We start from the raw sequence: 11,941 nt of genomic DNA, 5'->3' as shown, positions 1-11,941 counted from the left end.
TCTCATAAGTCGTTTGCCTCTGCTGCTCTCCTTCCATTGCTTGACAAGAAGATGACTATTTTGTGTCTATGTACACAGGATATTACACTCACTCAATTATAAGTATTTGATAGTATTTAATCATTGTTCAATGTATAATAATGCAATTAAACTAGATCTACTGCAGCAATTGTCATAATTTGCATTCATTACTGTCAAAACTGAAATGAAAATTTTAAGCACACACACACACTTCACTACTTAGCATAAATCTCATAATAACTAACAGTACTGTCTTCATAGTGGTTGTTTAGGTTGGAACAGTAGTGGTAGAGCTATTATAGTCTCTGTGAAACCATGGGATACCAGGAACATTACAACAAGGTGATTCAAGAGAACCACAACCTTGACCATCCCAAAGTGGATCAGATGTGTAGACTACTAGACGTGCATTGGAAAATGGAGAATTCTCATTGAGCAAGTTTTAATGAAATATCCTGTACTGTATAGTCCATGGTCTTTGGTAAGCTTGCAACTCCTTCACAGATTTTTCCCAGTTTGTTAACACATGTGGTGCATCTCTAGATGTAACTGGCACTGAATGAAACTATGATCATACGACACTAGAAATACCCATTCTGAACCGGAAAGTTTAACATAATATGCTTAAGATGTATAGCATTGGTGTTAACATTATAGCTACTTGTCTGGAAAGTTTCAGCTTTTCCATTATGCCATTGGTCATAGGCATTACAGGAAGTGCTATATAAACCAATGGCTACCGTTTACATAACGTAAGAGTAGAGATAATTTCAACTCTTGGTGGCCATTGGTTTATACGGCACTTCCTGTCTTCACCTTTAGCCTGACCTTACGTTAATTGTGCAGCGTGAATTGGCCTTTAGTCTTTAAGACTCAAGTGTACATTGGGACTTGAGTGCATGTCCAATTATAATGCATTTACTGAAGCAAGAGGTCAATTCCAACTATAGTAATAAGAACTAAGCAGCTACCCTGGTAGTACACACCTTGCATTCTTTTTTGTTGTAACTATACTCTAATGGTCTTCTAATCAATGCATGTGTAAGCTGTCAATGCCCATATAGGAGCAATAGTTATTGCTGTCAAAATTATAATAGAATAAGAGCTTCACTATAGGAATCAAATAGCAACTATATTCATGTAGAATGAAAAATTTAATTGACACACACATATACTTCACTCACACACACACATATAATAATACTTCACACAAATGTCATAAGTCCATACTTCTACATGTACTACTAGCTTCTACTGAATGATCACACACACACACACTTTATTACTTAATATAAATCTCATAAAAGTTAACAGGACTGTCTTCATCATCAGTTCCCTCATCTCCACAGACCCTCAACTCAATATAGTCAGTAGTGGTAGTGCTACCATAGTCTCTGTGAAACCATGGATTATAAAGAACATTACAACAAGGTGATTCAAGAGAACGACAATAATAGCCATGATCATCCCAGAGTCGATCAGATGTGTATAGAGTATTTGACGTACTGTTGTCTGGATTCCCTGATTCACAGAAGTAGTTATTACCAATAAAAGACTGCACTGATACTGTACTACCATTATTGCATGGACATGAACCTGATGAATTAGTTACTTCACTTTCCCCAGCCATTAGTGTCCAGACATGTTGCCGAGGAGACCCACGAGTGATACTAACACCATCAACATAATAAGAATTGAGGTCATTACGATAAGATGAACCAAGATTATCGACAGCATCAGTGTGACCATATTGATATCCTATTACTGTACCACATATCTGAGAATAAATGATACCATTAGATGGGAACTGAACTGATGCACAGCTACCACTGCTTGTTGCTGGTCTACCACAAGCTCTATATCCTCCTGACTGGTATAGATATGGTTTAAACCCAGAAGGACAGCTTTGTCTATAAATATTAAGATATGCTATTCTTGTCCATCCAGTTGATCCACACAGTAACCTCATATTACAGTAAGCAGTATAAGTTGATCCATTAGCTGCCGCCAGTATATAATAGCCTGAACCAGTGGTCGGGTGTTGTATTTTCAGTTGCTCACAAGAGGTAGGTAAAGCAGTCAAGCCATCTCCTAGAGATCCAGTATTAGCTCCAGTGCTAGCTCCAGTAGTACTGGTTGTTTCTCTTGTAGATAGCATCAGACCAAAGATGGCTACCAGTAGCATTACTATCAGTGACAGTAATACAATGATGAGTATAGCAACTGGTTTATTCCATGTTTGCTCCATATTCTTCATATTTTCAGGTAGTTTGACTCTCCTTTCTTTAGTAGCTGCAGAAATTTGACACAGTTCATATACATTTTCCTTGTTCATAGAGTTACGGTTCAGATTCTCGTAAGTAGTTTGCCTCTTCTCTCCTTCCATTGCTTGACAAGAAGATGACTATTTTGTGTCTATTATGCACACTGTAAAAATGAATAATTAATTTAGCTGCTGTGGTTGCAATTATTAACCAAAATTGGTTAAATTAACCAATTTTGGTTAATATTTGCAACCACAGCAGATAAATGTTGGTTACTCGTATCATTTGTTGGGCTCGCTCAAAAACTCACCCCAATAGGAATATTATACTGACTGTTCACTGTTCAGTTTGTAAGGATATTGCACTCACTCAATTCCAAGTATATTTCTTTTGGTAGTACATTATAATGAAATTTGATAGCATCAATCATTAATGGTTCAATGTATAATGATAGCAATTCCCATATAGAAAAAACAAGGTTGCAGCATGGTTGTGGCAACCTTGTTACACTACCTGGTCACAAGGCCCACCACCTTGTAGAAACCTCTGGAATTGACCCAGTTTCCAACCTTGTCACGATGTACAATAAATTCAATAGAATAACTATAATCTGAAAGACTATCAATACATAATTGATATTGTCATTGTAATCCCATATAGTTTGAATCGATTTCTAGATACTTCATGTATCTATGATAGTTTATATTTAGTTATGTATAAAGGTGTGGCTGTGTATTAATGTTATCATTATTTACTTGTACATAGACTGGTCAATAGTCCCCTTATATATGGTAGCAATAGCTTCATATCATCGTGGGGCGCACTTAATGAAATCTCAGTTTCCTGTCAACCTTGGGACAACCTTGTCACAAGGTTGTTATGTTTGTAACATGTTAGTCACAACTTCAGCACTTTTGTACAAGGTTGTTACCAGGTTGCTCACAACTTTATCACTTTTGTACAAGGTTGTTACCAGGTTGCTACAACCCTGTGAGGTTGTGAATCGGTTGTAACAAGCTTGTAACAAGCTTGGAATTTCTATATGGATATGTATAATAATAGCAATTAAACTAGATCTACTACAGTAACTGTCACAATTTGCATTCATTACTGTCAAAATTCTGAGCACACACACACACACACTTCACTACTTAACATAAATCTCATAATAACTAACAGGACTGTCTTCATCATTATAATTAGCACACACCCTCAACTCAATATAGTCAGTAGTGGTAGTACTACCATAGTCTCTGTGAAACCATGGGATACCAGGAGCATTACAACAAGGTGATTCAAGAGAACCACAACCTTGACCATCCCAGAGTGGATCAGATGTGTAGAGAATATTAAACGGGTAGCTAGCACTAAACCCTGATTCACAGAAGTAGTTATTGCCAATAGAAGGTGGAACAGATACTGAACTACCATTATTACATGGACATGAACGTGAATTAGTTGATTCACTTTTTCCAGTGATTAGCGACCAGACATGTTGACGAGGAGACCCACGAGTGATACTAACACCATCAACATAAGGAGAATTGATACCGTTATTATTGTGAAGTGCATCAGGTCTTGCATATTGATATCCTGTTACTCTACCACATATCTGAGAATAACTGATACCATTAGATGGGAACTGAACTGATATACAGCCAGCACCTCCATTAGTCCTACCACAAGCTCTAACTCCTCCTGACTGGTACAGTCTAAACCCAGAAGGACAGTTCTGTGTAGCATCAGACATATCCAGATATGCTAGTCTTGTCCATCCTCCTCCTGAACCACACAATGTGCCCATATTACAGTAAGCAGTATAAGTAGTTGAACCATTAGCTGATGCTAATACATAATGACCTGATGGACTGTCTGGCGATCGGCTTTTCAATTCCTTACAAGAGGTAGGTAAAGCAGTTGAGTCATTGTGTAGTACTAATAGTTCTTGTGCTATTAGTAGTATATCATCAGCCACTCCAGCAGTAGAGGTACTGGTGTCTTGTAGATTAGAGAGAGTATTGACAATGTTAATGAGCTTTTTTGCAGAATCTCTTGTAGTTTGTGAGATTTGTTTATCAAGTTTAATGTAGTTATGAACTATACTAATAGCCCATTCAGTTAAGTTAGGATCTCCATTACCACCAACAGCAGTAGCTCTAGCAGTAGTAGCTCTACCAGTAGTACATGCTGCTGTGGTATCTTTGTCAGACATATGAGTCACTAACAAGCCAAAGATGACTATCAGTAGCATTACAATCAATGACAGTAGTACAGTGAGTAGTATGATTGGCTTATTCCATGTTACCTCCTTGTCTTTCCTTTGCTTTACGACCTTGGGTTGTTCAACTCTTCCCTCTTCAGTAGCTGCCTCTTGAGACACTTCATATACATTCTCCTCATTGATAGTCTCACGATTGAGGCTCTGATAGGTTTGACTCTGCTCTCCTTCCATTGCTTGATAAGATGACGACTATTGCTAAACTATTAGAAGAATGTAAAATTGTCATTAATTAGGGGCTCTGCCCCCCTATCATAAAAATTAGGTTATCTAACTTTAAAAATAGTCAGACAAATGAGCCGTACAAACTCACTTCACTGATCACTACCAATAATGTTAATTAACTATCAATACTTGTAACTATTACAATCTAATTTAACACTAAAATGTAATTTTCCCATACACATGCATGTAGATAGAGACTGAGACAATAATATTATTTAAACTTAAGTTAAGTGTGAGTTTTATTTTGCAACTGAAAATTCTATTTTGAGCATGTTCAATGACACATGGTGGCAAAATTAGTAATGAAAACAATGAAATGCATGAGAATCACAGAATCATAAACACTATCAATCCTATAATGACTGTGCACTTTACAGTTATTGAAGCATACAATAGATGCACTCACTGATAGGAATGACTGCAGTAGCACCCTTGCTTGCCTGCTACGCATAGGAAACTATAACTATAGTAATTTACTATCATTGGAATTGGCTGTAGAATGAGAAACTGCTCCTAGTAGCAACAGTATACATGCCTTGCATTCTCTTAATCAAATTTGATAGCAACAAAAAGTCTATGAACTACAGCACTGTAACTGTCACAATTCAAAACTTATAATTAAACTAAATGAAAATTTAAGCATAAATATGCACAAACATCACTGCTTAACATAAATCTCATAATAACTAACAGGACTGTCTTCACCTCCTGCAGCATTAGCATGATAATCTCCACAGACCCTCAACTCAATATAGTCAGTAGTTATAGTGCTACCATAGTCTCTGTGAAACCATGGGATACCAGGAACATTACAACAAGGTGATTCAAGAGAACCACAACCTTGACCATCCCAGAGTGGATCAGATGTGTAAAGAGTATATGATGCAGCACTATTAGGATTCCCTGATTCACAGAAGTAGTGATTACCAATAAAAGACTGCACTGATACCGAACTACCAGTATTACATGGACACGAGCTTGAACTAAGTTCATCAATTCCAGAAATTAGTGACCAGACATGTTGACGAGGAGACCCACGAGTGATACTAACACCTTCAAGATAAGTAGAATCAATAGTACCATAAGTATGAAGACCATCAGTGTGACTAAACTGGTATCCTGTTACTCTACCACATATCTGAGAATAACTGATGCCATTAGATGGGAACTGAACTGATACACAGCTACCACCACTGCTGCTATTTCTACCACAAGCTCTAACTCCTCCTGACTGGTACAGTCTAAACCCAGAAGGACAGTTCTGTGTAGCATCAGACATATCCAGATATGCTAGTCTTGTCCATCCTCCTCCTGAACCACACAGTAACCCCATATTACAGTAAGCAGTATAAGTAGTTGATCCATTAGTTGATGCTAGAATATAATAACCTGATGAACTGCTTGGGCATTGGCTTTTCAACTCCTTACAAGAGGTAGGTAAAGCAGTTGGGTCATTGTGTAGTACTAATAGTTCTTGTGCTATTAGTAGTATATCATCAGCCACTCCAGCAGTAGAGGTACTGGTGTCTTGTAGATTAGAGAGAGTATTGACAATGTTAATGAGCTTTTGTGCAGAATCTCTTGTAGTTTTTAAGGTTTGTTTATCAAGTTCAGTGAAGTTGGTATTGTTCTGAAATAGTTGAAGGGTATTTTGTGATACACCATTAGCCCATTCATTAAAGTCAGGAAGGCTCCCTGTTACATTGCTGTTAACTTTAGAGACAACACCATTAGACCATTCAGTGAAGTCTGGAAGGCTCCCTGTTACATTGCTGTTAACTTTAGATACTATATCATTAGCCCATTGAGTGAAGTTAGGATATTCATTGTTACTAGCAGTAGCTCCAGTAGTAGCTCCAGCAGTGCATGTACATGTTGTATCTCTTGTAGACATAATATGAACCAGTAACAAGCAAAGGATACCAACCTGTAATATTACTATCAGTGACAGTAATACTGTATGAATAACTGGTTTATTCCACTTGTTCTTCCTTTTCTTGATATTCTCAGGTTGTTCAGCTCTCCTCTCTTCAGCCCTCCTTTCTTCAGTAACTACCACTTGAGACAATTCATATACATTGTCCTCATTGATAGTCTCACGGTTTAGACTCTCATAGACTTGGCTCTGCTCTCCTTCCATTGCTTGATAAGAAGATGATGACTGTGGATTAAAATTATTAATTATGTCTATAATAACTATCACTAAGTAAACTGATTTTATATTCTAACTTGTGACTATACACTCGTTAATGCATGGGAAGCTATTGTAGCTATTACGAATCACAGCAGTAACCTGAAACTAATGATCTCTTATTTTGGTAGCATAGTATTTATGTCATGTAAAAGAATAAGTGATACAGAACTCTATTGATGCATCAAGTAAGTTAGTTACATTACAGTACTACAATAATTAAAATGAATGATTATAGTAATTGTAGAACTATTGCATTACAATTTTTAATTCCAGGTTTCTTTTATAGGATGCAGGAAAACACATTGTCCTTGGTATGTTATTAAATTACACCTACATGTACTATTAGCTACTTTCCACACCACAACATGTGTAAAGTGACGGTTCACAATAACTTAAACCTAGTTTAGTAAAGTAGTAACTACTGATCAATTCTTGTGTTGGCACTTTTGGTGTTAATGATGTGTTGCAGTATGAAATAGTCTCTTAGTGTACATTGGGAATCAGCAAATAATGCACTCACTGAAACAAAAACTGTAGATAAGCATCCAACTACTCTGATAATAGTACATGCAGTACCTTACATTCTCATAATAACAGATATACTCTAATGTTGATATCATTCAACACTTGTGTAAACTATCATCACAACTAATCCCCATATAGAGACAATAGTTATTTTGTCAAAAATAATTAATAGATTAAGAACATCACTAATTATTATAGAAATGCTAAATAGAAAATTTAATTCACACTCACATATACATGTACATGTAGTCACATAAAATGTCATAACTATGCACTGGACTGCTTCTACTACTGTCTAGCTTTTACTGAACACATAAGCCACATAATGTATACACTACATGTATATGAAGTAAACTTCATAATAACTAACAGGACTGTCTTCATCATCAGTTCTCGTCTCCACAGACCCTCAACTCAATATAATCAGTAGTGGTATTGCTACCATAGTCTCTGTGAAACCATGGGATACCAGGAACATTACAACAAGGTGATTCAAGAGAGCCACAACCTTGACCATCCCAAAGTGGATCAGATGTGTAGAGAATTTGATAGGAGTCACAAAAGTTGTTACCAACAAAAGATGGTATCAATACCGTGCTACAAGTATATTGCATGTGAAGTAAATTAATTAAATTAGATTTATTAGGTGGCTTTTGTTTTAGGTTTCAATGTTTAGGTTTAGTGTGGGTGGTAGTTAATAAGTCTAAGTTCATCATAAATCATGTAATTATAATATTTTTTAAATGTTAAAAATTAGTCCAGTCTATTGGTCCAGTCCAGTGGCCCTACCCACTGATTAATAATCACCACCATTGGCAGCTCTAGCAGTAGCTCCAGTAGTACATGTACATGTACCACTTGTAGACATATGAGCCAGTAACAAGCAAAAGATAATTATTAGCAGTATTATTATCAGTGACAGCAATAGAATGATGATAATAATGACTGGTTTATTCCATGTTAGGTCCATGTTCTTCCATTTCTTCATATTCTCAGGTAGTCTAACTCTCCTCTCTTCAACTCTGCCTTCTTCAGCAGCTGCTACTTGACACAGCTCATATTCATGATGGTCCTTGTTGATAGTCTCACGGTTTAGGCTCTCATAGGCTTGGCTTTGCTCTCCTTCCATTGCTTGATAATTGTGGATTAAAATTGTGTTACTACCACTAATAAACTGATTTTATTAACTTCATAATGTGTGACTATACACTAGTTAATTGCATGAGTAGTTATTACAACTATTTTAATTGTAACTAATGACCTAAAACTAATAATTTGGTAGAATGTAATGAGTGGGTATTGTATATGGGTACATAGTCTATAGTGGCAACATTAGTAATATAAAAACAACAAAATACATCAGAATCACAGATATTAAACACCACCATTTAAAGTTTCCTCCTATAGTACTAGGATATTAGTTTATGGTGACTGTGCCCTTTACAGTTATTAAAGCATACAAGTAATGATTGCTCTCACTGATGGAAATGACTGCAGTAGTATACCCTTGCTTGCCTGCTACTCATGGGCAACTAGAGTCAATTCAAATTATAGTAATTACTATAATTGGAATTGACTGTAGAATAAGAAACTACTCCCAGTAGCAACAGTATGCCTTGCATTCTCTTAATCAAATTTGATAGTAACAAACAGTCTATAAACTATACTACTGTAACTTTCACAATTCAAAACTTATGATGAAACTAAATTAAAATTTAAGCATAGATACATTTGTATGTACACACTTTCACTACTTAACATTAATCTCGTAATAACTAACGGGACTGTCTTCACCTTCGGCAGGATCAGCATGATAATCTCCACAGACCCTCAACTCAATATAGTCAGTAGTGGTATTGCTACCATAGTCTCTGTGAAACCATGGGATACCAGGAACATTACAACAAGGTGATTCAAGAGAACCACAACCTTGACCATCCCAGAGTGGATCAGATGTGTAGAGAATTTGTGATGTACTACTGCTATAGGAATTCCCTGATTCACAGAAGTAGTTATTACCAATAAAAGACTGCACTGATACTGAACTACCAGTATTACATGGACATGAACCTGAACCAAGTTCAGTATAACCAGAAAGTAGTGACCAGACATGTTGACGGGGAGACCCACGAGTGATACTAACACCTTCAAGATAAGTAGAATCAATAGTACCATAAGTATGAAGACCATCAGTATGACTAAACTGGTATCCTGTTACTTTACCACATATCTGAGAATAACTGATACCATTAGATGGGAACTGAACTGATGCACAGCTACCACCACTGCTGCTATTTCTACCACAAGCTCTAACTCCTCCTGACTGGTACAGTCTAAACCCAGAAGGACAGTTCTGTGTAGCATCAGTCATATTTAGATATGCTATTCTTGTCCATGCTCCTCCTGAACCACACAATGTTCCCATATTACAGTATGTAGAATATGTTCCAGTAGGTCCTGCCAGTATATAATAACCTGATGGACTGTTAGGTAGTCTCTTCTTAATCTCTTTACAAGAGGTAAGTAAAGCAGTTGAGTCATTGTGTAGTATTAATAGTTTTTGTGCTATTAGTAGTATATCATCAGCCACTCCAGCAGTAGAGGTACTGGTGTCTTGTAGATTAGAGAGAGTATTGACAATGTTAATGAGCTTTTGTGCAGAATCTCTTGTAGTTTGTAAGATTTGTTTATCAAGTTCAGTGAAGTTGGTATTGTTCTGAAATAGTTGAAGGGTATTTTGTGATACACCATTAGCCCATTCATTGAAGTCAGGAAGGCTCCCTGTTACATTGCTGTTAACTTTATTGACTATATCATTAGCCCATTGAGTGAAGTTAGGATATTCATTGTTACCAGCAATAGCTCCAGTAGTAGCTCCAGTAGTAGCTCCAGTAGTACATGTTGTACCACTTGTAGACATATGAGCCAGTAACAAGCATAACAAGCAAAGGATGCCAACCTGTACTATTACTATCAGTGACAGTAATACTGGGATTATTGGTTTATGCCAAGTTGTTAGCTTCCTTTTCTTAATATTCTGTGGTTGTTCAACTCTTCTCTCTTCAGCTCTCCTTTCTTCAGTAACTTTGACTTGACACAATTCATATATATTGTCCTCATTGATAGTGCCGTGGTCTAGATCCTTATAGACTTGATTCTGCTCTCCTTCCATTGCTTGATAAGTAGATTATGACTCTGGATTATAAAGTTATTAACTAGTATTGTAATAACTATCCCTAATGGACTGGTTTCATTAATTGTGTGATGTCTATACACTAGTTAATGCATGGGAAGCTATTCTAACTATAATCAATTACACCAATAACCTGAACCTAATCATCCCTTATTTGGTAGCATAGTATTTATGTCATGTAAAAGAATAAGTGATACAGAGCTCTATTGATGCATCAAGTAAGTTAGTTACATTACAGTACTGCAATAATTAAAACTAACTTGAGGATGATCATATTATATTGAAGAACTGTTGCATTGCAATTTCTAATTTTCAGGTTTCTTTTATAGGATGCAGGGAAGTACATGTCCTTGGTATGTTACTAAATTACATGTACATGTACTATACACCACAATAACTTTAACATGGTTTAGTAAAGTAGTAACTACTGATCAATTCTTATCTTGGAACTTTTGGTGTTATTGATGTGTTGCAGTATGAAATAGTCTTTTAGTGTACATTGGGAATCAGCAAATAATGCCTCACTGAAACAAACTGTTAATTCCAAATGAAGTAAATTAGTAATGAGCCGCTACTCCTATAGTAGTACATACAAATGTACCTTGCATTCTCTTGATGATAGATATTCTCTAATGCTCATATAATTTAATTTAACACATGTTTAAACTATCATCACTAATCCCCATATAGGGGCAATAGTTATTTTTGTCAAAAACAGTAAATTAAGAACTTCACTATAGAAATCAAATAGCAACTACATGTTTGTATAAGCTACTGGAATAAAAATTTAATTCACATACATACACACACACACACACACACACTTTACTACTTAATATAAATCTCATAAGATCTAACAGGACTGTCTTCATTATTAGTTCCTTCATCTCCACAGACCCTCAACTCAATATAGTCAGTAGTGGTAGTGCTACCGTAGTCTCTGTGAAACCATGGGAGGCCAAAGTTGCAGCAAGTAGCTTCAAGAGAACGACAAGATCCATCCCAAAGTCGATCAGATGTGTATAGAGTATTTGACGTACTGCTAGCAGTATTCCCTGATTCACAGTAGTAGTTGTTACCAATAAAAGACTGCACTGATACTGAACTACCATTATTACATGGACATGAACTTGATGCAGCACTTGATTCACTATATCCAGCCATTAGTGTCCAGACATGTTGACGAGGAGACCCACGAGTGATACTAACACCATCAACGTAATAAGAATTGATATCATTAC

This window comes from Amphimedon queenslandica, unplaced genomic scaffold, assembly GCF_000090795.2.
Source record: "Amphimedon queenslandica unplaced genomic scaffold, v1.1 AMPQUscaffold_13403, whole genome shotgun sequence".
Classification (NCBI taxonomy): domain Eukaryota; kingdom Metazoa; phylum Porifera; class Demospongiae; order Haplosclerida; family Niphatidae; genus Amphimedon; species Amphimedon queenslandica.
This window is presented reverse-complemented; position numbering follows the sequence as displayed.